A 23,055-nucleotide genomic window follows, 5' to 3' on the forward strand; every position below is an offset into this window, starting at 1 on the left:
CTATATTTCTCTGCCCCTGTACAGTGGACTGCAGTTTGCCTATTTGCATAAATTGCTTCTCCTGTTCACCTTGGAATCATAATCTCTGTTTTCTCATTCAGATTCTAGCGTTGTCCGAAGTCAACACAGTGCTGGTGATCTGTGCAGAGCACATCTTTCTGGATTTCTGTCTCCTTTACTGTAATGACTGGGAGAATTAATGCCATCCATTCACTCTTAATCATGTTTGTAGCTTTATTCAGTGCCTATTTGCCAGCTGAAGCATTTTGGGATTATGCAAATTGTCTTTGAACACTATCTAAACATGCAACGGTTCAGTGGGGATCTTCCAGGACTTTGAAGAAACTCTGATTTATTTCAGTATCAGTTTATTTGCATATCTTCTACAGGCTTTAAACAGAGCATAAGGCAATCGGATTTTAATTGTAAAACTAATGATGTTTAAATAACTGTGAAAATCATAAAACAAATCTGAGCAGCTTGTAGGAATAGTAAAAGGATTTCCATAAAATTAAAGGGCCGACAGTATTGTAGCACAATCTATACACAATATAAGAATAACTTTCTTTTCACTCACTTGGGATTTTTGGCTCCTTCCCACTTTTGACATTCACTTTTTACCAGTATTTCTGACTGTTGGACAATAGGGATTTTCTCCTTATCATCTTTTGTGGGGGTGTGCAAGCCACATACTTTAATTCTATTGTGGCGGGTTTTCTAGCCAAAATTCATTTTCTTTCTGATTTCAAGTAATATGAGCGCTGTTTGGAAATAGTGCATGGTATTTCCTGAAATTAAAGATAGGGAAAAAGAAACTAGATTTTGGCAGGATTTATTTTTGGTGTTTTGTTTGCAAATGAAACAAGGATGTTTCATGGCATTTTTCATGTCAGTTGCAAACAAAGGGCCTTATTTACCAAGGCTAGCGCAGGCTTGCGCTGCCAGAGCAAGCCTGCGATAGCCTGCAAAGGTAGCGCACGCCTGCGCTACCTAAATCGTGGCGGAGTCGGCCCTGGAAGAGGAGGTGTCGGGGCGTCACCGAGGCCGACTCTGCGAAGACGGCGACGCCAGCAAAAAGGCAAGGGCTTTTTCACATCCTATTTCGCGCCCAATAGCTACACCTTCTACGGTGGCGATATTGGGTGCAAAAGTGGCAACGATCGCACCACGGCAGTGCGATTGCAGCCGGCTAGCGCAGGACCGCGCCCCCCCCCCCCCGGGGTCGACGCCCCGCCCCCCATTAGTGCAATTTTCTAAAGTATTGCAGGCCTGCGATACTTTAGAAAATGAGGCCCAAAGGTACTTGCATGTTCTGTTATACATTTTTATTTTAGCTAGTTCTGCAAATAAGGGAAAGTTTTCAGTGTCCACATTAGGACAAGGTCCAAGGATACTTTTTGCCTGCAGATTTTGTACCAAATTTCAGACAGGCTGATGCAGAAAAGTGTGTTTAGCCGAATGCCCAGTTTTAACTGTTCTTGAATACACATTTGGCTATCTGCTCGCTCTCTTTTTTTTTAACTCCCAATGCAATAGCATAGCATTAGCTTACTGTATGTGGAATAAAAAAAAAAAATACATTTGTACATTAAGAAAACGAGTCCTGGATTTCAGTGCACTGTTTTAGTGCACTGATTATTGCATCAACCTGTCAAAGTATATATGGACTTGCCATGGCTACAAAGTACTTGCAGAGGATTGCACTACTTTTTGTGCTGCTTTGCAAATAGTAAACTTTAGTGCACTGTCTGCTACATGCAACAATTTATTTAAATTCAAAATGAGTGAGCTACTACAATGCAAATGTATGCAAAACAGCTAATTAATTTAGAATTTTGTAAACAACAGCATATAGAAATATCATTTTATACCAATTTTCACAAAAAAAAGATAACTATATTTCAATGAGATGTAGTTCTCTTTTTTCAGCTGGGCCCTGTAGCAAAATTTTTTCTTTTTTTTTTATCGGGCTCATGTCTGTCTGTAGAAAAATTGCACAGGAAATCATGATTAACCTATGGGAAATCCCATACATTGGCCCCTCTATGGAGCCGATGCAATACAGTGCGCTCAACCGAGCGCACTGTATAACTCGCAGTGGGATGCGGGTTAAATAGGCGCTAATCCACCCCCTAATGCAATAAGGGGATTAGCGCCTATTTAACGCGCGTCAGACTTGGAATGAATGAGATAGCGCTCATCACATGCAAATGAATGTGAATGAGGCTATTACTCATTCACTGCAAATGCAAAAAAATAAATGTGCGTCTCAGATGCACATTTATCGCTCAGCTATTAACGCCTGCCTGGAGCAGGCGTTAATAGCTGAACGCATTGAAAAGAAGTACAGAAAAGCAGAAAAAACTGCTTTTCTGTACTTCTTTTAAAAGTTAAAAAAAAAAACTCAGCCGGCCACATTAAGAAGACTGACACCGATATACTCGGTGTCATTTTTCATAACTGGCGGGCTGCATTTTGAAAACCGACACTGATAAACTCAGCGTCGTTTTTCATAACTGGCGGTCTGCAGTTATGAAAACTGATGCCGAATTTATCGGTGTCCGTATCCATAACCGGCAGACTGCCGGTAACTGCGGAGTCGCGTTAGCAAGGAGGCGCTAGGGACGCCTCCTTGCTAATGCGACCCCCCCTAATTATAATATAGCATGGCACCCCCCTTGCGGGAAACATGCACACATTAAGAAAGCAGGCGCTGACTTTTCAGCGCCTGCTTTCCGTGCTTTGTTTTGCATCGGCCCCTATGTGTTATTAGCCAATCCTGCCCAAAACATGTTCTTATGTTCCTCTACATATGGTTGAAAGTGTGCATGCTGTGGAACAACATTGTGTACTGTAAGCTGTATTGAGGACAGGCAATTTTCAGACAGGCAATATGCACATGCAAATCGCTATTTACATGTATAAATATCTTTAAAAATTGTCTTTCCCCATTTTCTCTATTTTTATCAATATAAAGATGACAGACTCAAGCGAATCCTCCCCTCTGACAGTATGACTGCATGTATTCTCCTTGGAGAGGTTGTCCACATGAGCATTCCTTGGAAAGGGGATCCTATTATCACCATGCCCATGAGTGCTCTCCCAGAAGACTGCATTTGTGACACAAATACCACTCGGGCACCAGGTATTGCTCTCTTTCAATATGATTGCCTGCCCATAGGTGCCATTGTCCTCTGCTTCACTATATCCAGGTGGGAATGCCATAGATCCTGCACTGAACGTGGACATAAGGCATAGTTTCCTAAAACCTGCCTTGGGAGGATCTGCCACTAGAAGCTGTGACCCCTTGACATACTTGGGTGAGTCTACCATAATGGCAGCACTGCTTCCAACACATGCAGCGGCAGATCATAAGGATAACCACAACGGCAAGGGATATAGGTGCTCTTCGTGTACTAGCTTGGGCACCACTAGCAGCAGTTTGTCTTTCAGTTCCGACAGGCCACAGGCCTCTTCCATTGCCTGTAACTGGGGTTGTGTGGCAGGCCCCGAAGACAGTGCGACTGTGGGGACAGAACATGAACTGTGGGAATCTGTTCCAAGATCCCTCAGGTGGTACATTATGGGTTAGATTTTCAAATAGCGCAAATTGGCCTACTTTTGCTGGCGCATCAGGCGCAAGCAAAAGTAAGCTGGATTTTAGTAGATACGCGCGGAGCCGCGCGTATCTGCTAAAAACCTGGATCGGCGCGCGCAAGGCTATTGATTTTGTATAGCCGGTGCGCGCCGAGCCGCGCAGCCTACCCCCGTTCCCTCCGAGGCCGCTCCGAAATCGGAGCGGCCTCGGAGGGAACTTCCTTTTGCCCTCCCCTCACCTTCCCCTCCCTTCCCCTACCTAACCCACCCACCCGGCCCTGTCTAAGCCCCCCCCCTTACCTTTGTCGGGGGATTTACGCCTCCCAGAGGGAGGCGTAAATCCCCGCGTGCCAGCGGGCCTCTTGCGCGCCGGGACGCGACCTGGGGGCGGGTACGGAGGGCGCGGCCACGCCCCCGGACCCCCCGGGCCGTAGCCACGCCCCCGTACCCGCCCCCAAAATGCTGCCGACACGCCCCCTAAACACCGCGACGACCGGGCCCGCCCCGACACGCCCCTGACACGCCCCCCTCGGAGAACCCCGGGACTTACGCGAGTCCCGGAGCTCTGCGCGCGCCGGTAGGCCTATGTAAAATAGGCTCACCGGCGCGCAGGGCCCTGCTCGCCTAAATCCGCCCGGTTTTGGGTGGATTTAGGCGAGCAGGGCACTGAAAATCCGCCCCTATGTGTTGCCATTACAGCAACATATTCAGTTTGCTGGAAGGGCATAGGAAGAGAGGAGAAGGTTGGAAGGAATGTTAGACTCCAGCAAGCAGGCTAAAGGGAAATAATCATTTGGAACAGGCTTTGTTTCAACAGCAAGCAAAATAATGATTTAGAATAACATTCAATTAAACCTGATTTGAGTGACTGATTTTATTTATGTTGCAATTCATAGACATCTAAAAAAATAAATAAAAACCTCTAATCAGATTTAACAGCTCTTAAAATGAGACATAGTCCTTCATCAACTTTTAAGACTTTAGCAACTCTTTTGATGCAGACTGAAGCCCAGCAATGAGATGGAGGGCCATCCAGTTTTTTTACATTGAATGCCACATATATGATTATCTATCTGTTGGTGAGAGGTTGTATGTGTGCACCTGGTGCAAAGAGCTCCTGGCTCTTAGAAAACAAGTTTTCTGACCGGAAAAAAAAAAAATCTGATCACATCACCCCTGTACTAAGAAGTCTACACTGGCTACCAATCATACAGAGAATAGAATACAAAACCCTGACGATAATTCATAACGCGGTACACAATTCGGACAACTCCTCAATCAGTAAAATGTTCCATCTACACAAACCTCAACGGAACACCAGAGCTGCCAGCAAATCACTACTTGACGTACCCGCATACCCTATGGCGAAGCTAACGAATACCAGAAACAGAGCTCTCTCCATAGCGGGGCCAAACTTATGGAATGCCCTAGCACACTACCTCACCTCAATCAGCGAAAGCAAATCATTCAAAAAAGAACTGAAAACTTGGATCTTCAGCCAGACTTTCAGAGATGGCATAGACTAATTACTCTCGAGATGCCATACTTTCTTTTCCTTTTGTCTTCTTCCTCCCTCTCAGTCTTTTCCCCCATCTCTACCTCCTGCCTCCCACCCCTTCTCCTCCCTCCCTCTTCCCTCCCCCCCAACCCTCTCCTTTCAGATCCTACAATTAGACTACCCGTGCTCCCACCCTCCACCCGCCTCCAACACCACCCCCTCCCTGGTCCTCCCCCACTCTTCCCCACCCTCCCCCCTGCTATCTTCCCAGCTCCCAGAAACCTGCTAGCAGTTTCGCTAGACATAACCCTGCTACACACCGGTACCCCATCCATATCCTTTCATTAACTGTTTCCTATTCCATTCCACTATCAAAACTAAATGTTACCTACCTTTTACATATATGTACATGCTTTGCCCCGAGCCTTTGTTATTAGCTACCTTCTTTGTTTCACCTTCTTTCCCTTTAATTGGTTTCAGTTATAGCCTGTTCCAACCTGTTCCACGACCTGTTCTGTGCATAAATTTTTGTTATAAGACATGTTCTATGTATAATTGTTTGTTCCAATGTAAACCGGGTTGAAGGCTTTCGCTAAACCTCGGTATATAAAAGCTCCAAATAAATAAATAAAGTTTGAAGGCCAGAATGTCAGACTTTGAGGAGTCGAGGCAGACAGAGAGGTATATATAAAGGAGAGTGGCTCCAACTCCAATCAAGCAGACCTTGTGCTGCTTTAGAAAAGCAAAGTCATCTGCAAGTGATCCTGCTCTCCAGGTGATGCTGTATCCTCTTGTACTGAGAATGTATCTCTAGATGTCGATGCCCAGGAAAGAAGGGTTAGGATAGCCATTGTAGTGGGTGATTTGATCATTAAGAAATTAGATAACTGGGTGACTGGAGAGCATGAGGATTGCGTTGTCTGCCTGGTGCAAAAGTAGCACACTTCATATGCTGGGGAGGAGCCAGCTGTCATGATATAAGTGGGTAATTAGAAAGGTGCAGGAAGGAGGTTCTGAGGGCTAAATATAGGCTCTTAACTAGGAAATTGAACCCAGAACCTCCAAGGATGCATTCTTAGAAATGCTCCATGTTCTACACTCATGATCCTCGAGGCAGGCTGAGCTCCAGAGTCTCAATGCATGGATGAGATGAGTGCTTTAGATTTGCTAGTGCTAAGGGAACATTTTGGGGGAAGGGGAGCCTATTTCACTGAGATAGTCTCCACCTTAACCAGTATGGATCCAAGCTATTGTTGCTAATCTCAAAAATAAAAAGAAATAGGATAGCTTTTAAACTAGAACATGGGGGAAAGCGGACAGTTGCTCAGCAATGCATAGTTCAGAAGGTGGTATCTTCAAAGGATACTGGCAAACCAAATAAATTAAAATGTTCTGGTAGAGAGATGGCTATAAAAGCTGAAAAAAAACAGGTATATTTAAATACAGAGCAGCAGATAAAACTGACTTTAAACTGCCTGCATCATCTGATGATAAGCTTGAGGACCTCATCCATAACCATAAACCAGACATCTGTGCAGTCACTGAGACTTGGCTCAAGTGCACTGACACTGTCATCCTGAACCAGCTCCCCACTTCCTCCCATGACATTTTCTCCATCCCCAGACCCAAAAAGAAAGGGGGTGGCATTCTCCTTATCTCTAAAAAAAAACCCCTCAAACTTAGGCCCTTGAATATTAACCCTCCCGCTAAACTAGAAGTTGGGATTTTCAAATCCTCAGACCTCCAAGTCTGCCTCATCTACGCCCCCCCTGGCCTCCTAGAGCAAAACCCCTCCCCACTCATTGAACTTGTTTCCAACAACATAAACTGTGAAAAGCCTGCCATTTTACTGGGAGACTTTAATCTGCATGTAGACTCTACCCCGCTCTCTCCTTCCTGCGAAACCATCCTTACCGCCCTCCAAGCCCTAGGCTTCACCCAAACCATCTCAACTCCCACGCACAAAATGGGACACACTCTGGATCTCATTTTCACCAACTCTTGCATTCAGGTCCCATCTCCGCCATCTTGTACCCCCCTGTACCGTGGTCTATCCACGCTCTCATTGAGACCCGCATCACCATAAACACCTAATTCCAGCAACCCCCCACACAACAACACTTCCTTCTCATACCGCAAAGCCTGTACATCAGAAGATCTCTCCTTAGCCCTGTCTGACTCCCTGACCAACCTTGACCTTTCCTCCCCTGACACTGCCCTCACCTCCTGGGTCAGTACCACTCAAGACATAACCGACAAAATCTGCCCCCTCATCACTCGTCAACCACACACCCCTCAATCCAATAACAAGCCCTGGTATACCACAGATCTTCACAATCTGAAACACCATCTTAGACTCAAAGAAAGAGCATGGCGTAAAGTCCCCACCCCTCAGCGCTCCTTCTCCTACAAATCTCTCTTACACGCATACCGCCTAGCCATACAAAACACCAAACGTGATTAGTACTCCTCCAAAATCCACCAATACACCTTCAACCCCAAAGCCCTCTTCTCCTATGTAGCTGCCCTCACCAACTCCGTTTCCCCTAACACTGCTGAAGAAGATGCAAGCACGAAATGCGAAGAACTTGCTTGTTTCTTCCATAATAAAATAGCTAACATACTCCTCCGATTCTTCACCACAACCGTCCAAACTCCCCACCCTCACACTACCCACCATAATCCCTCCTCACTCGACTCCTTAGAACCTACTACATCTAAGGAAATTGAGGATATCCTTAAAAAATCCAAGCCTGCATCCCATCCTTCTGATACTATACCCACAAAAAATCTCATTTCCATCCCTAACACCATTACCTCACCCCTAGCTGACCTAATTAACTACAGGTTCCATCCCTGACCCTCTTAAACACGCGATAGTAAAACCCCTGCAAAAGAAGCCCTCTCTAGACCCAAAAAACCCAACTAACTACCGACCGATTTCCAATCTCCCTTTCATCTCTAAAATCATGGAGAAAGTAGTTAATACACAGCTCATGGCATTCCTTGAGGACTGCAACATACTCCACTCAGTGCAGTTTGGCTTTCGTAAGAATTTAAGTACCGAAACTCTCATTCTATCCCTTACAGACCTCCTCCTCAGCAGCCTCGACCAAGGTCATAACTTCCTTATTGCCTTCCTCAACATTTCCGCTGCCTTCGACATGATAAGCCATGACATCCTCATTGCCCGCCTAATTGACATCGGCATCTCTGGCACCGCACTTCTATGGTTCAAATCCTATCTAACTAACAGATGTTTCTCCGTTAAACTTGGTTCCTCAGAATCCTCACGTTTCTCCCTCTCCCAAGGTGTACCCCAAGGCTCTTCCCTTTCCTCCACACCATTTAACATATACCTCCTCCCCCTCTGTCATCACCTCACTAATCTTGGACTCAAATACTATATCTACGCTGATGACGTCCAAATCATTATCCCCATCCACGACTCACTACCTACCACACTAAGGGGTAGATTTTCAAACAAGGCGCGTTGGCGTACTTTTGTTGGCGCTCCAGGCGCAAACAAAAGTACGCGGGATTTTAGTAGATATGCGCGGAGCCGCGCGTATCCGCTAAAATCCTGGATCGGTGCGCGCAAGGCTATCAATTACGTATAGCCGGCGCGCGCCGAGCCGCGCAGCCTACCCCAGTTCCCTCCCTTCCTCTACCTAACCCACCCCCCCGGCCCTGTCTAAACCCCCCCCTTACCTTTGTCGGGGGATTTACGCCTCCCGGAGGGAGACGTAAATCCCCGCGTGCCAGCGGGCCGCTAGCGCACCGGGACGCGACCTGGGGGCGGTTACGGAGGGCGCGGCCATGCCCCCGGACCGCCCCGGGCCATAACCATGCCCCGGACCCACCCCCAAAACGCTGTCGACACGCCCGCTAAACGCCGTGACGACCGGGCCCGCCCCCCGACACGCCCCCCTCGAAGAACCCCGGGACTTTCGCGAGTCCCGGGGTCTGCGCGCGCCGGTGAGCCTATGTAAAATAGGCTCACCGGCGCGCAGGGCCCTGCTCGCCGGCGAGCAGGGCTCTTAAAATCCGCCCCTAAGCTTCTGGAAGAAATGCCTTTCTTCCATCAACACATTACTCACATCCATGCAACTTGCCCTCAACTCTGCTAAAACTGAGCTACTGCTCATACATAACCACCAAACCTTTAAGCTGGCCACACCTTCTGACCCTCTGACCACGTCTCTCCTCTCGCAACCCTCTGTACGGAATTTAGGCGTCCTAATCGATCCTCATCTGGACCTCAAAAACCACATCACTTCTATTATTAAGGGAGGTTTTTACAAGCTCATGGTCCTAAAAAAACTCAAGCCTCTTCTCCATACCCATGACCTTAAAACTGTTATCCAAGCCACACTGACATCTAAGCTAGATTATTGCAACTCCCTATATCTTGGCCTTCCTTCCTCCTCTATCAGACCTCTCCAGATACTGCAAAATGTCACAGCAAGGATCATTAGTAATACACGCAAATCAGATCATATTACCCCCATCCTTAAAAACCTTCACTGGCTTCCCATCTCCTCCCGCATCTTGTTCAAAACCCTCACCATTATTCACAAAGCTATCTACAACCACTACTCCTCTTGGCTTAATGAACCCCTCAAACCCACACAATTCTCCCGCCCTACTAGAACAATTCATAAATGCACCTTGCTTGTTCCCTCTCTCAAGAAAGCCCGCCTCTCAGCCACAAGGAAACGCGTCTTCTCAATTGCTGGCCCTACACTCTGGAACGATCTACCGCCCAATCTTCACATGGAACCCTGCCCTTTCAAATTTAGAAAACAGCTAAAAACGTGGCTCTTTCATCAAGCCTTCCCGGATTAACATCCTTTACACCCAGACCCTCCTCATGACCCCCCCGTTAACTCTCATAACCCCTGTATATTTTGTTTAATTGCTTTCACGACCCACCGGTCCCTGGCTTCACTTGTATATTTTGTATACTTTGTATTCTTGCAACTTAACTAACCTTTTGTTAACGTTCCTCTCACCTTCTCTCCTTCTTCTCTAATTTTTGGGGTCAGCCCTTCCGACCCCCAGTTCTCAGTTCTCCCCCTCCCCTCCCCCTATTATTTGTATTTTCTACCTTTTTGTTATTATGTAAACCGATATGATGTGTACTTTAATGTCCGTATAGAAAAACTGTTAAATAAATTAAATAAATAAATAGTGGGTACATATAAAAATAGAAATACAAATAAAGCTACTTTAAATATGTATATGCAAATATCAGAATTCTGAAAAATATGACTAGAGAGTTAGAATATATGGAACTAACAGTGGCATATTAAAGGGAGGTGGGGGGGGGGGGGGTCCACCCTGGGTGACAGCCAGGAGGGGAGTGCCAGCTGGGAGGTCAGTGGCCACAAGCAGAACCCATCCTGCTCGCAGTAGAAGAAGAGGGAGGCGTCCAGGCTGTGAGCAGTGGAAGCACTGGGTGGTTGTCTAGAGTGCCATGGGTCTGCAGCCGGCAACTGTATAGTAGAGGTGTGAATCGTGTGATCGACCGTCTTAACGATCAATTTTGGCTGGGGGGGGAGGGAAATCTTTTCGTCGTGTTTTTTTTTTTTTTTTTTAAATCGTTAAAAATCCTAAATCGGGGGAGGGCGGGAAAACCGGCACACCAAAAAAATCCTAAAACCCACCCCGAACCTTTAAAACAAATGTCCCACCCTCCCGAACCCCCCCAAAATGTTTTAAATTACCTGGGGTCCAGTGGAGGGGTCCCGACGTGACGTCGGGAGCCAGGAACCAAAATGGCGCCGGCGCTACCTTTCCCCTGTCACATAAGGGCAAAGGGTTACCGGCGCCATTTCTCAACGCAGCCGTGGCCAGAGAGAGAGGGAGATCGCGTCGGGACTCCCCCTCTGGACCCCAGGTAATTTAAAACATTTTGGGGAGGTTCAGGAGGGTGGGGGATTTGTTTTAAAGGTTTGGGGTGGGTTTTAGGGTTTTTTTGGTGTGCCGGTTTTCTCGCGCCCTATTTAACGATACAATACAAATGCCCCTGACGATAAATCGGGGGCATTTGTATTGTATCGTGCACTCTAACGATTTTGGACGATTTTAAAATTATCTTTTATTGTGTGTGCTTTTAATATGTAAACTGTCTCGAGAATTCTTTAGTATATAAACCTTTTAAAATAAATTAATAAATACTCCAGGCTCTAAGCACAAATATAGGAAAACAGAACAAGTCAATAAATGTGACTGAGGTGAGGTATTATTTGTGTTTCAGCACAGCAGATCCTACAGAGAGGGGCCCGCAGGATACCAGCCTTGTTTGTGTATCAGGGCAATGGATATGTGTCTTACCACACCCACAGAGTGAACCTGCAACATCTCCTGACACCAAAATGCTCAAAGAAGGGTGATCAGGAAGGAGGCAAATGAGCCCACCATGCTAGCACTCATATCCCAAACAGATGGCAAAATGTGATCCCATGGTTATCTCAATATCCTAACATTTGATTTAAATGTTGAAACTGATAGGGACAATCTAGGGTGATTAGAGGCTTTTCCTTTGCAGTTGCCTCAGAAGGTGGCAAACCCCCTCACCTGTAGCTCATCATGCTCCAGCAAAATCCGTGGCTGGTTCATTAGTGGGCCTGGCCTTAGCAGAGACAGAGGGCACAGGGCAGGAATGTCCTGACCTTGTGGCCTGTTCTCTAGCTGCTGCTACAGATTCACAGGGAGCTAATAACCAATGGGGATGAGGTAGGGCTGCTGTGCAGTCACTGGAACCAGTTGCATCATGCAGCAGCAGAGCAGAGAAAGATCATGGGGTAGTGGGCAAGGCCTTTCCCAATGGCAGTTATAATCAGCCAGTAGTGCACTCAAGGGTTCTGTTTGGGCATATATTACAGCTAACATGTCTTTTAGCTACATTACTTTTACATTACTTCAAAGAAGTTGGATCAAGTTCAGTCATGACACTGGTAGGTCAGGGGCAGTCTTGTGCTTCTATGGCCAGGGCAGGCCCTCTGTGCACCGCAAGAAGGAATGAAAAATAAAGTTGAAGGGGGGAGGTCTGGCCATCACCTGCTTTTATGACTTGGATGGGGCCTCCTTAGGCTTAGGGTAACCTGCATGGGCAGGCTGGATGGACCATTTCAGTCTTTATCTGCCATCATTTGCTATTTTACCATATTACTATGTGGTACTGTTTTATTTGAGAAGATATATTTGTTGCGTGAAAATATGAATGTATGTGACTATTTCCTCAAAAAGTGATAGCTGTGTTTTGTTATGGCAAAGAGAAGTATGGTCAAATGAGTTCATTCTCAAGGGCGTATGGTACAGATGAACAGCATTGCCTTCTGTACATGGCTTTTATTTTTCAGGCTTCCTGTGGTCATTTAGCTGAACCCTCTAAAGAGAATGCTTAATTTTGCATAATCGTGCTATGTACCTTCTCTTTGGTAAGTAACAGGGTCACTCACATTAGTAAGTTGGCACTTGCCCAAGGTAGGTATTAAATAGCATAGCGACCCCTTGGTAAATAGCGTGGAGGGTGAGCATACTTTGCTATCTACCAAGCACATCATAACCCCTTATTTGTGAAAAAGTTCCTTCATTTCCATGAGTAGACATGCAAATTCTTGCATGTCTATGCTAATGCTAACAGCTTTCTGGACCAATTAAATCCCTTTCATATATATATGTGTAGATGTCTTTAATATGTATATTTTTATACACACACACAAATACACAAATATATACATTTTTAAGCTTGCCTTCAGCAATGTGGCAATTAGTAAACCACCCACTGAATATTGCTGCAATTTTTCTGACTACTTCTCCTAAATCAAACCATATGCAGTCTGCGTTTGTTGTTTTTTTTCCTTCTCTTTCTAGAAGTGTGAAATATTTGATCATCATATGGTGACCTTCTCCACCAGCTTCTTACTAAAATTTGTCTGAGGCATATGTCAGCTTTATCCCAGCATGTCTGAAAGTCAAACATTGCCTTTGGTTTATATCAGCTTCCCCAAAACCATGCTGCAAACAGAATGCCCACTTGGCACATTTAACTTCCATCTCCATACATGAAGCATCCGTTCCGAGTATGCTTTCCTTATGTGCCTCTTCAGAATCAATCCTTATTGCCATACAAACACCATCTCCACTTCATCAGCCCCACAATGTCATTTAAACCACTTTACTTTGCAAAGTGAGAAAATTGAGCTCTCTGCTTCACTTATGTGGAGGAGAGCCAACTCTTTTGAACTTGCATGGTGCCCCTTCATCTGTTTTGCTATTTGAACTGTGAAGGGCCACTTAGCCTTGTGGGACATGACAGACCTGAATGTTTCTAACTGCTAGATAGCTGAAGCAGCACCAGGCAGAGAGTGGGAGGTCCCCTGTCCAAGTTAGCCAGAACATTGACTCAGCCTTCTGTTTCTTGAGCTGACTGGAACTAAAGAAACAGTCATCAACGTTGTAGTGCCCTCTTACCTTCCATTCTGTGCAGGCAGGACACTAATTATTTGCTGCTTCTGAAATATCTGCAGTCCTTCTCAGCATGGCTGCCTCAGCCTGTCATTGCATCATGAGTCATTGTGCTATGCATCAGAACACATGACTTTAAGAGCCAATGAACACAGGAAAAGACTGGGTCAATGAAAGCCAAGAAGACAAATATTTGAAACCAGTCTGGGTTTTTGGAGAAACAAGGAGAGGCAAAGAGAAGAGAAGAAATGTGCTATCACGCTTCCCAAATATGCTGGGTGTCCCCTACAGGGGTCTCCACAGTAAGTATTCCAAGTAGAATGGGCAGTGGGAGATAAGTAGATGGCTTGGGATAAGACCAAATGCAACTTACTAACAGGCTGATACAGTATGGTGCGCTCAGCCGAGCGCACCTTTAGCCCCGGTTTGGCCACACATTTTCGATGCGCTATTTTTACCCCTTATACAGTAAGTGGTAATAGCGCGTCGAAAACGCGCGACCAACCACCCCCCCCCCCCCCGAAATTAATAGCACCCGCAACATGCAAATGCATGTTGATGGGCCTATTAGTTATTCCCGCGCGATTCAGAAAGTAAAATGTGCAGCCAAGCCGCACATTTTACTTTCAGAAATTAACGCCTGCTCAAAGGCTAGCGTTAATTTCTGCCGGCACCGGGAAAGTGTACAGAAAAGCAGTAAAACTGTTTTTCTCTACACCCTCCGACTTAATATCATAGCGAAATTAAGTCGGAGGTGCCAAAGGTAAAAAAAAAATTAAATTTAAAAAGAAAATTAAAAATCGGCCCGCGGCCTGCGGGTCAGAAGATGGACATTCAATTTAGCCGGCATCTGTTTTCCGAACCCATGGCTGTCAGCGGGTTTGAGAACCAATGCTGGTAAAATTGAGCGTTGGCTGTCAAACCCGCTGACAGCTGCTGCTTCTGTCAAAAAGGAGGTACTAGGGACGTGCTAGTGTCCCTAGCGCCTCCTTTTACCGTGGGCCCTCATTTAAATACTTGATCGCGCACCCAGGAGAGTGGCCTGGGCGCGCGTTGGGAGATTGGGCGCTCGCCTCAGAGCGCCGACTCTCCCGCGGGTTTTACTGTATCAGCCTGTAAGAGTTTCAGTGCCCCTGTTTTGCTGGGTCCTGGTGATTGCTATCTTGCTGAAAGCTGCTGTCAGGTTGCAGCACTCTGTGAGAGGAGTGCTGTTCCCTGCAGCCAAATGTTTGCAGAAGATAAAGGCCTTTTGAAGTGGAGATCGGGGAAACTATCTGTTGATCTGTAGGAGTGTGAATACCCTCTTAGACACCTACTGGGAAAGAGACTTTGGGTACCAGACTTTATTCTAATTTGTGAGTTCCAGATTCACTACAATCATATTCATCACCACCTTTAAATAGTATTCTTCTGCATTTAATGTAAGCCTGTAGATTACATTTAATTTTAAGTTCCATGCTGTTTCTGCATTAACCCTTGAATCCCTGGTCCCATCACCATACCCCTGGGGTGCAAGTGGCATTTGTTTGCATAGCTCAGTTGAACTTGATGTGCTTCACTATTATCTGTCGCCCTCAGAAAGCCAAGGGTACATTACCTGGCTGCTAACATTGTAGTGCATACCTGTAGGAGGCCAGGAAATAATTGCATTTGTCAATACATGTGTATTACCAGTTTCAGTGATTAGTGTGGTGTTGTACTCTAGAGCAGTGTTTCTCAATATCCATAGACTAGCCGCAGTCCCAGGCAGAATTTTTGCTTGTCTGTGGAATGGCAGTCATTGCAGGAGGAAGAAGACCTGTACTGCAGCCTCCCTCTGCAGTTGCACAATTACTGACTGCCACCCTGCTACTTGCAGCCAAGTGGAACGTTCTCTACTGCCTGAAACCGCAATATCAAAATGTCCCCGGCAGCATAGCACTACACTGTTGCTGCTTTTGGTTGTTGGGTTAGACAACCAAAGCATGCTCTAGCTCTACATTACCATTGACACTGAACAGCTGATCAGGCTGCAAGACTAACCATGAACATCAGGCTCAGATGAGCTCCAGACTGCCCCCATTCAGGCTTTGTAAATAAACAAGAAAAAATCCTACTAAACCATGAATGCTGCTGGAAGCACCAGGCCCCTTATGGGAGCAACATCTACCCCCATTATTACCAATGTAAGGATTTTTAGCCCCTGGTAACACTATCCTCTGAAATGGGGGGGGCACAGATTTCTTTTCCTTCCCTGCTCTGGGTTCTCAGAAGCACAGCTCCTTTGTCAGAATTCTTGTAACTAAAACATTAGGAGGTGTCTGGGTTGAGAATAGAGGAGACTTCTGAAGGGGAAAAGGCTATACTCATCCCCTGCACTTTAGTCATTAAGGGAACTCTCGTGTTCTTCAGTCATAAGAGGAAACTTCTCCCCCACTCTTCAAGGGTCTCCCCAGACTCTACTAGCTAGCTGGTCTACATCAGTTTTGGTCAGGTATCTGTTCCCTGGCATCAAAAAGGTTGAAAAATATTGTCCTAGAGCAGGGGTGGGCAAACTACGGCCTGCGGGACAAACCCAGCCCGACAGTTTTTTTTCTGGCCCTCCTCTTCTTCAGTTTCTCTATGCTGATCTCACGATGCACGAGATCAGCATGGAGGAAGTGCTACACCCGTGAACTTTTAGTACCACAGGGCCTGAAGACAGGAGTAGCAGCAGAGTTGGCTTCTTCAAGGATAGATCAGCTACTCCCCAACAGGCATACAGCTGCAGTTGACAGCAACAGCAGAAGATGAACAGAGGATCCAAGGAAAGTGTGAGTGTATATGAATGGGTGCCTGTCTGGGAGTCTGAGTGTGTGTGAGAATTAATGGGTATCTGCCTGGGGAATGTGTGTATGTGAGAGAGAATGAATAAGTGCCTGCCTGATGGTCTGTCTATGTATGTTTGTGAGAATGAATGGATGCCTGCCTGGGGAACTCTGTGTGTACATGAGAATGAATGTGTGCCTGCCTGGGAGTCTCTGTGTGTATGTGTGAGAATGAATGGATACCTGCCTGGAAGTCTGTGTGTGGGTAATAAATGGGTACCTGCCTGGAGTGTGTGTGTGTGTGTGTGTGTGTGTGTGTGAGAGAGAGAGAGAGAGAGAGAATGAATGAGTGCCTGCGTGGGTATCTGTATGTGTAAGAATAAATGGGAGCTTGCCTGGGAGAGGAGGGTGTGAGGGAACCAGTGACAGTGAGTGCATATGTGTGAGTATGTGAGGGAGACACTGGAAGTGAGTGCATGTGTGTGTGTGTGTGTGTGTGTGTGTGCATCACGGAGCCAGTGAGAGTGAGTTCATGCATGAGTGTATGTGGGTGAGTGAGAGAGCATTGTGGGTGGGTGAGTGAGAACACATCTTGCGCATGAATGAGGAAGAATATGTTTATATGGGTGGATGAGAGAGAGCATGTGTGTGTGTGTATGGATGAGAGAAAGAGAGCACATGTTTGTGCAATAACCCCCCCCCCCCAGTTCCAAGGTATGGAAAGTGGGAATTTTTTAAAATCCTTACTAGTTTTTAATTATTGGGTATTATTTAATGTGTCTATTTTGAAATATTTTATGGGTGTTTGGAACATTCTTATATCAGTTTTTAACTATTTGATGTTATTCTATTTGTTAATTGTGTTGTATTTTTTTTTATTGGTATGATTGCTGCTTTGTTCCTCTCAATATAAGGTATGCTTGCCATTATAACCGCCTCCCCCCCCCCCCCCCCCACCCCCCGGTCACGGAGTTCTAAGGGACATCCCCCCAGCTACAATAAGTACCAGTAATGTGACCTTGTTTACAAAAAGCTTGCCCACCCCTCCCTAGAGAGTTATAGTGAGCTCACTGATCATTTCAAAGTCTACTAAGCTTTGGTACCAGTAAATAAATATAAGGTTACATATTATTCATTGTTAACTTTCATTTTTATTTTTTGTTTTATTTTTCCCAGGAATTTATTAGTATTTATTATGACAAGAACAAAAACCAAAGAAAATCAGTGGAAAAAAATCAGAGTTTGTTTTGGTTGGCAGAAGTCAGAACAATGAATAAATACATTAAGAAGATTGATTGTTTCAATAAACAGAATTTATTGTTTGATTGAATAAAAGTACAACAGACAAAGCTGTAAACTGTTATGCCACCATGTATTAAGAAATCCTAAAAAAAAAAACAATTTCCTTTGAATCAACAGTTTATTTTTGAATAAAATCCTGAGCATATAAATATTTGCATTGCTATTTGCAATGTTTATGTATTTATTTATATAAAAATACATATACCACATAATCCTTACAAGTACAATAAAAGCAGTTCACAAATTTACATAGATAATAAAAACGCAAACAAATACAACCTCAACAGATCAAAACCTGCTTGTTATTGCCCTCCCCTATCAGAATACACCATCTTCACTTGCCACACTACGATGGAAAAAGAAATGTTTTTACCATCTTTCTAAACTTGGAATAGCTATCCTCACTCCTAATAAAATCTGGGAGGGAATTCCAGACTTGAAGTGCTTCTGATGTTCAAATCCTTGTTAGATTTGAACTTATACCCAAATGAAAACTCTAGTCAAGCCCCTTGAGAGGCTCTAAGGGCCTTATCAGGCTTATGCCATGCCATGCCATTTTTGCTGACAAATATTTTAGCCCATCTGTCTTCATCATCAAAAAGTAAGAGATAACAATTGAAATTTAACTCATTCTACAGCTAGAAGCCAGTGGAGGTATGCTAACAATGGAGACACTTTCTCCCACCTAGACTTTCCATACACTATTCTAGCAGCGTTATTTTGAACAAGTTATAATTTCCTTATCAAAGTATTAGGCACCCCTACCAAAAGGGTGTTACAATAATCCAACACCCCAATGACAAGTGCAAGAACCAAATTTTTAAGTGCAGAATCATCCAAGAAAGGTTTTAATTGTCCTATCCTCTTTAATAAAAATATGCCTTCTTACAACTCTGACCTACAAAGACATCCAGTGAAAAAGCTGAGTCAAAAATGACCCCCAAGGCTTTTGGCTTTAGTTGAAACAGGAATTTCAACATCACCCAAAAATGGCTTAATTGGCCATACCATAGCTTTGTTAAAGATATTGCTAATGCCCCAAATCTCCATTTTTGTGTTATTTAACACTAGATGACTAGAATTTAGCCAACCTGAGATCGTATCCAAACAGACATTTAATCAACAAACTGCATCCTCCAGGCCTTGATCCACTAGAATCAGGAACTGGATGTCATCAGCATATACATAGTCTCTGTTATCCAATGTCTGAAACAAACTCAATGGTTGCATAAAGATATTGAACAACAGGAGCGATAGACATGAACCAAGTGGCACCCCCATTTTCACTATTTACTGAACATTCTTCTCCTATCTGGATCCACTGAACACAATCATTTAAGAAAGAGCGAATCTAGTCCAACACTTTGCCCCCTAAATCTATTTATTTTTATTTTATTATTTTTTTTTATTTAACATTTTTCTATACCGGCATTCGTAGGACACATCACGTCGGTTTACAAGTAACTGAGAAAGGAAATTACAAAAAACAGGGAAGGGGGCTAACTGGATAATATATAAAAGTACAGATGAAGAGAGTCAAAGAGCAGAGTTACAACTTTTGCATTCATGCTAGGGTTAGATATGCAAGTGAACTATAAACAATGCTAAGGAGGCATGTGCACTTAAGAACTTAGCATATAGAACTTATTTACAGTATGAAAGGAGGCAAGTGCACGTATATACAGATAAATGCTGGTGCGGGGGGAGGAAAAAGAAGGAGGGAGCGGGAAGGGAGAGGGGAGAGGGAAAAAGGAGCAGGGGGGTGTGGAGGGAAACAGGGGTACAACTGAGCAAGGGTATTTTTAGGGAGAGCTTGCTAAAGGGTGAAGAGGGCGGGGTAGGGAGGAAGGGGTACAGGGAAGGTATAGGGGAGGTCAGGGAGAAGGTAGGTAGGTTGAACGGGAGCTGAGGGGGTTCAATGAGGGAAAGGACTAGGTTTGAGAGGAATTGGGGTATGCCTGTTGAAAGAGCCATGTCTTGATTCCTTTTTTGAAATGGCTCAGGGACGGTTCTAGGCGGAGTTTGGCGGGGAGGGAATTCCAGAGGGTGGGGCCCGCAATGGTGAAGGCTCTATCCCTGGTGGTGGTGAGGTGTCCAACTTTAAGTGAAGGGGTTTGGAGAGTGCCAGCAAGGGAGTTTCTAGTGGGGCGATTAGCTTGGCGGAATTGTGGCATATCTTCAAGCCAGGGTGAGTTGTTATTGTATAGTGTGTTATGGAGGATGGTAAGTGTTTTGTATTGGGAACGGAAAGTGATGGGGAGCCAGTGGAGGTCTTGGAGAATAGGAGTGATATGGTCAGTTTTTCTGGTGTTTGTTAGGATTCTTGCCATGGAATTTTGAAGGATTTGAAGGGGTTTAATGGTGGAGGCTGGGAGGCCTAAGAGAAGGGAGTTACAATAGTCGAGTTTGGATAGTATAGTGGTTTGCATAACAGTGCGGAAGTCGTGGGCGTGGAGAAGGGGCTTCAGTTTTTTGAGGACTTGAAGTTTATAGAAGCCCCCTTTTAGGAGTGATTTAATGTGAGGTTTGAAGCTTAGTTGATTGTCTAGGGAGACACCTAAATCTCTGACACTGGGTGGCAGTGTGTAATTTTGTGAGGCATTTTGGATCATTTGGTGGATCGAGTCGATTGGTTGATTTGCTAGGATGAGGATTTCAGTTTTAGAGGCGTTGAGTGCTAGATGTAGATTGGAGAGGAGAGAATTGATGGATGTCAGACATTTTTCCCAGTACTGAAGGGTTTCATTGATGGATTTCTGAATGGGAATAAGTATTTGTACGTCGTCTGCATATAAGAAGAATTTTAGTCCTAATTTGGAAAGGAGGTGGCAGAGTGGAAGTAAGTATATATTGAAGAGGGTGGACGATAAAGATGAGCCTTGGGGAACGCCTTGTGCGAGGGGATTGTGAGTGGATTCAAAGTTATCAAGCTTGACTGTGTACTTTCGGTGATCAAGGTATGAGGAGAACCAGGATAGGGCTGTGTTAGAGATGCCTATCTCCGCTAAGCGTGAGATTAGGATTTGATGGTTCACAGTATCAAAGGCGGCAGAGATGTCAAGAAGGGCAAGTATGTAAGATTGGCCGTGATCCATGCCTTTGAGGATGGTATCCGTTATTGCAAGTAGGAGTTTTTCGGTGCTTCGGTCTTTACGAAAGCCATATTGAGCGGGATGTAAAATATTGTTTTCTTCTAGGAAATCTGTGAGTTGCGTGTTGACCACTTTCTCCATGATTTTGGATATGAAAGGCAGATTGGAGATGGGCCTGTAGTTTGCAGGGTCATTTTGGTCGAGGGTGGGTTTTTTTAGTAGTGGCTTCACGATGGCGAGTTTGAGTGGGTCGGGGACTGTCCCGGAGGTGATGGCGAGTTTGAGTGGGTCGGGGACTGTCCCTTATGATTTCTGCTATTGGTTTTGCAATGGCGGAGGGAATGGTAAGGAGAATTTTTGATGGGATGGCGTCTGCGATATGTGTGGCTGGTCGCATCTTTTTTAGAATGGATTCAACTTCCTTCGAGGAGGTGGTGTCAAGGGAGTCGAGATTAGTTTTGTTGTCGATAGGTAGTGGGTCTGTAGGGGCGGGATTGGATGGGAGTTGAGTTAGAATTTTGGAAATTTTACTTTTAAAGTAGTCTGCTAGTTTCTCACATTTCTCTATGCTGTTTACTTCTTGGGAGGAGGGGAAGGGGGACCTCGTGAGTTCTGCAGCAAAGGAGAATAATGCATTTGGATTGAATTTATAGCTATGGATTTTTGCTGCGTAGAAGTCACGTTTGGCATGGAGGGTTGCTTGTCGGTATGTATGCAATATATGTTTGTAGGCCATTTTGTGTGTGGGTGTCGGTTGTTTGCGCCAGGTATGTTCCTTGGTACGGAGGTCTTGTTTCAGTTTTCTTAGTTCAGTGGTGTACCATGGCTTTCTCTCGGTGCGTGTGGGGGTTATTATTTTGTGGATGGTGGGGCAAAATTTGTTGGCTATGTTGGAGATAGATTTGTCCCATGACATAAGTGCGGTGTCTGGGTTAGTTAGGTCGAGGTTTTCACTTACTTTGCTGAAGGCTAGGGAGAGTTCCTCCGAAGAACATGGTTTACGGAAGGAGATTGTTTTTTTATGTGAGCTTACGATCGGTGTGTTGGTATTGATGGTGAGGTGGGCATTGATGAGAAAATGGTCGGACCAGGGGATTGGGGTGGTGATGGGTGCTTGTGGTACTGTAATGCTTGTGTTAACAAAAAGGAGGTCGAGTGTGTGGCCAGCTTTATGTGTGGGCTCAGAGATTAACTGTCTGAAGCCCAGGGCTTTGAGGGTGACAAGTAGAGTTTCACAAGCAGGCGTAATGGGGTGGGTGTCTACATGGAGATTGAAATCTCCGAGTATAACTGCGGGTGTGTCCGGCTTTATGTTGTCGGTGATGTATTCAATGAGGGGGGATGTGTTGGCATCTATCAACTATTATATCAAAGTCTAACAGACCAAATGCACAAGAAAAGTCTAGCAGTACCAAAAAAACAGAATTTCGGTTTCCTACATCTAACTGTCTCAGCACATCATCCATTAGGGATAGTTGAACCCCCCAGTATTGTGGCCTGGTCTAAGGCCAGATTGGAAATCTGCTAAACGCCCATTTTTTCTAAAAAAATTTTAAACCTGCGAGACTACTACCTTCTCAAAAGTATAGGGTGAGTATAGGGTGATAATTTTCACAAGATAAATCAAGCTGTTGTGTTTCTTCAGTAAAAAGGTAATTACTTCTTGTTTAAAACTCCTGGGAAAATGTCTCTATTGCAATGAGATTCTAACTATGCTGTCAACCTTTCCCTTCTGCCCCAAGGACTTAACCAAACCTGGAGGACATGGATCCAGTAAATTACCTGATGGATGCATATCTTTCAACAAAAACGTCAGACTAGTTACAGAAATTCAGAAAACTCCAATCTACCCTGACCAGAATTCCCATCCAAAACCCCTAATTCAATTTGCTTATCATCTAGCATTCCCTGCAAAACACTTACCTTATTCCAAAAATAATCTGTGGAAGTAGACATACCAATAGACAGCTCCCTTTCCTGCTGACCCAAAAGCCTATGCACAACAATAAAGAGTTCTTTAGTGGCATTACTTGCTGATTTTCTGTGGCCTGATAAAGCCTCTCTTTTCCTAGGCATCACTGACCTTCTGTAATTATTAGCAGATCTTCAGATCTTCTCCAGTTCCTAAATGCTTCAACACATCTAATCCTATTCCACCTTCTTTCCAAACCCCTAATTTGACTATACCCCTTACACAAACTCTCATCAAACTACCGTACTTACTTAATAGGCTGAGAATTTGTTCAAGTCCATTTCTTAGATGCTATCACATCCAATATAGAGGTAATTTTATCACTCCAATCTG

The sequence above is a fragment of the Rhinatrema bivittatum genome, chromosome 4 (assembly GCF_901001135.1).
Source record: "Rhinatrema bivittatum chromosome 4, aRhiBiv1.1, whole genome shotgun sequence".
Classification (NCBI taxonomy): Eukaryota; Metazoa; Chordata; class Amphibia; order Gymnophiona; family Rhinatrematidae; genus Rhinatrema; species Rhinatrema bivittatum.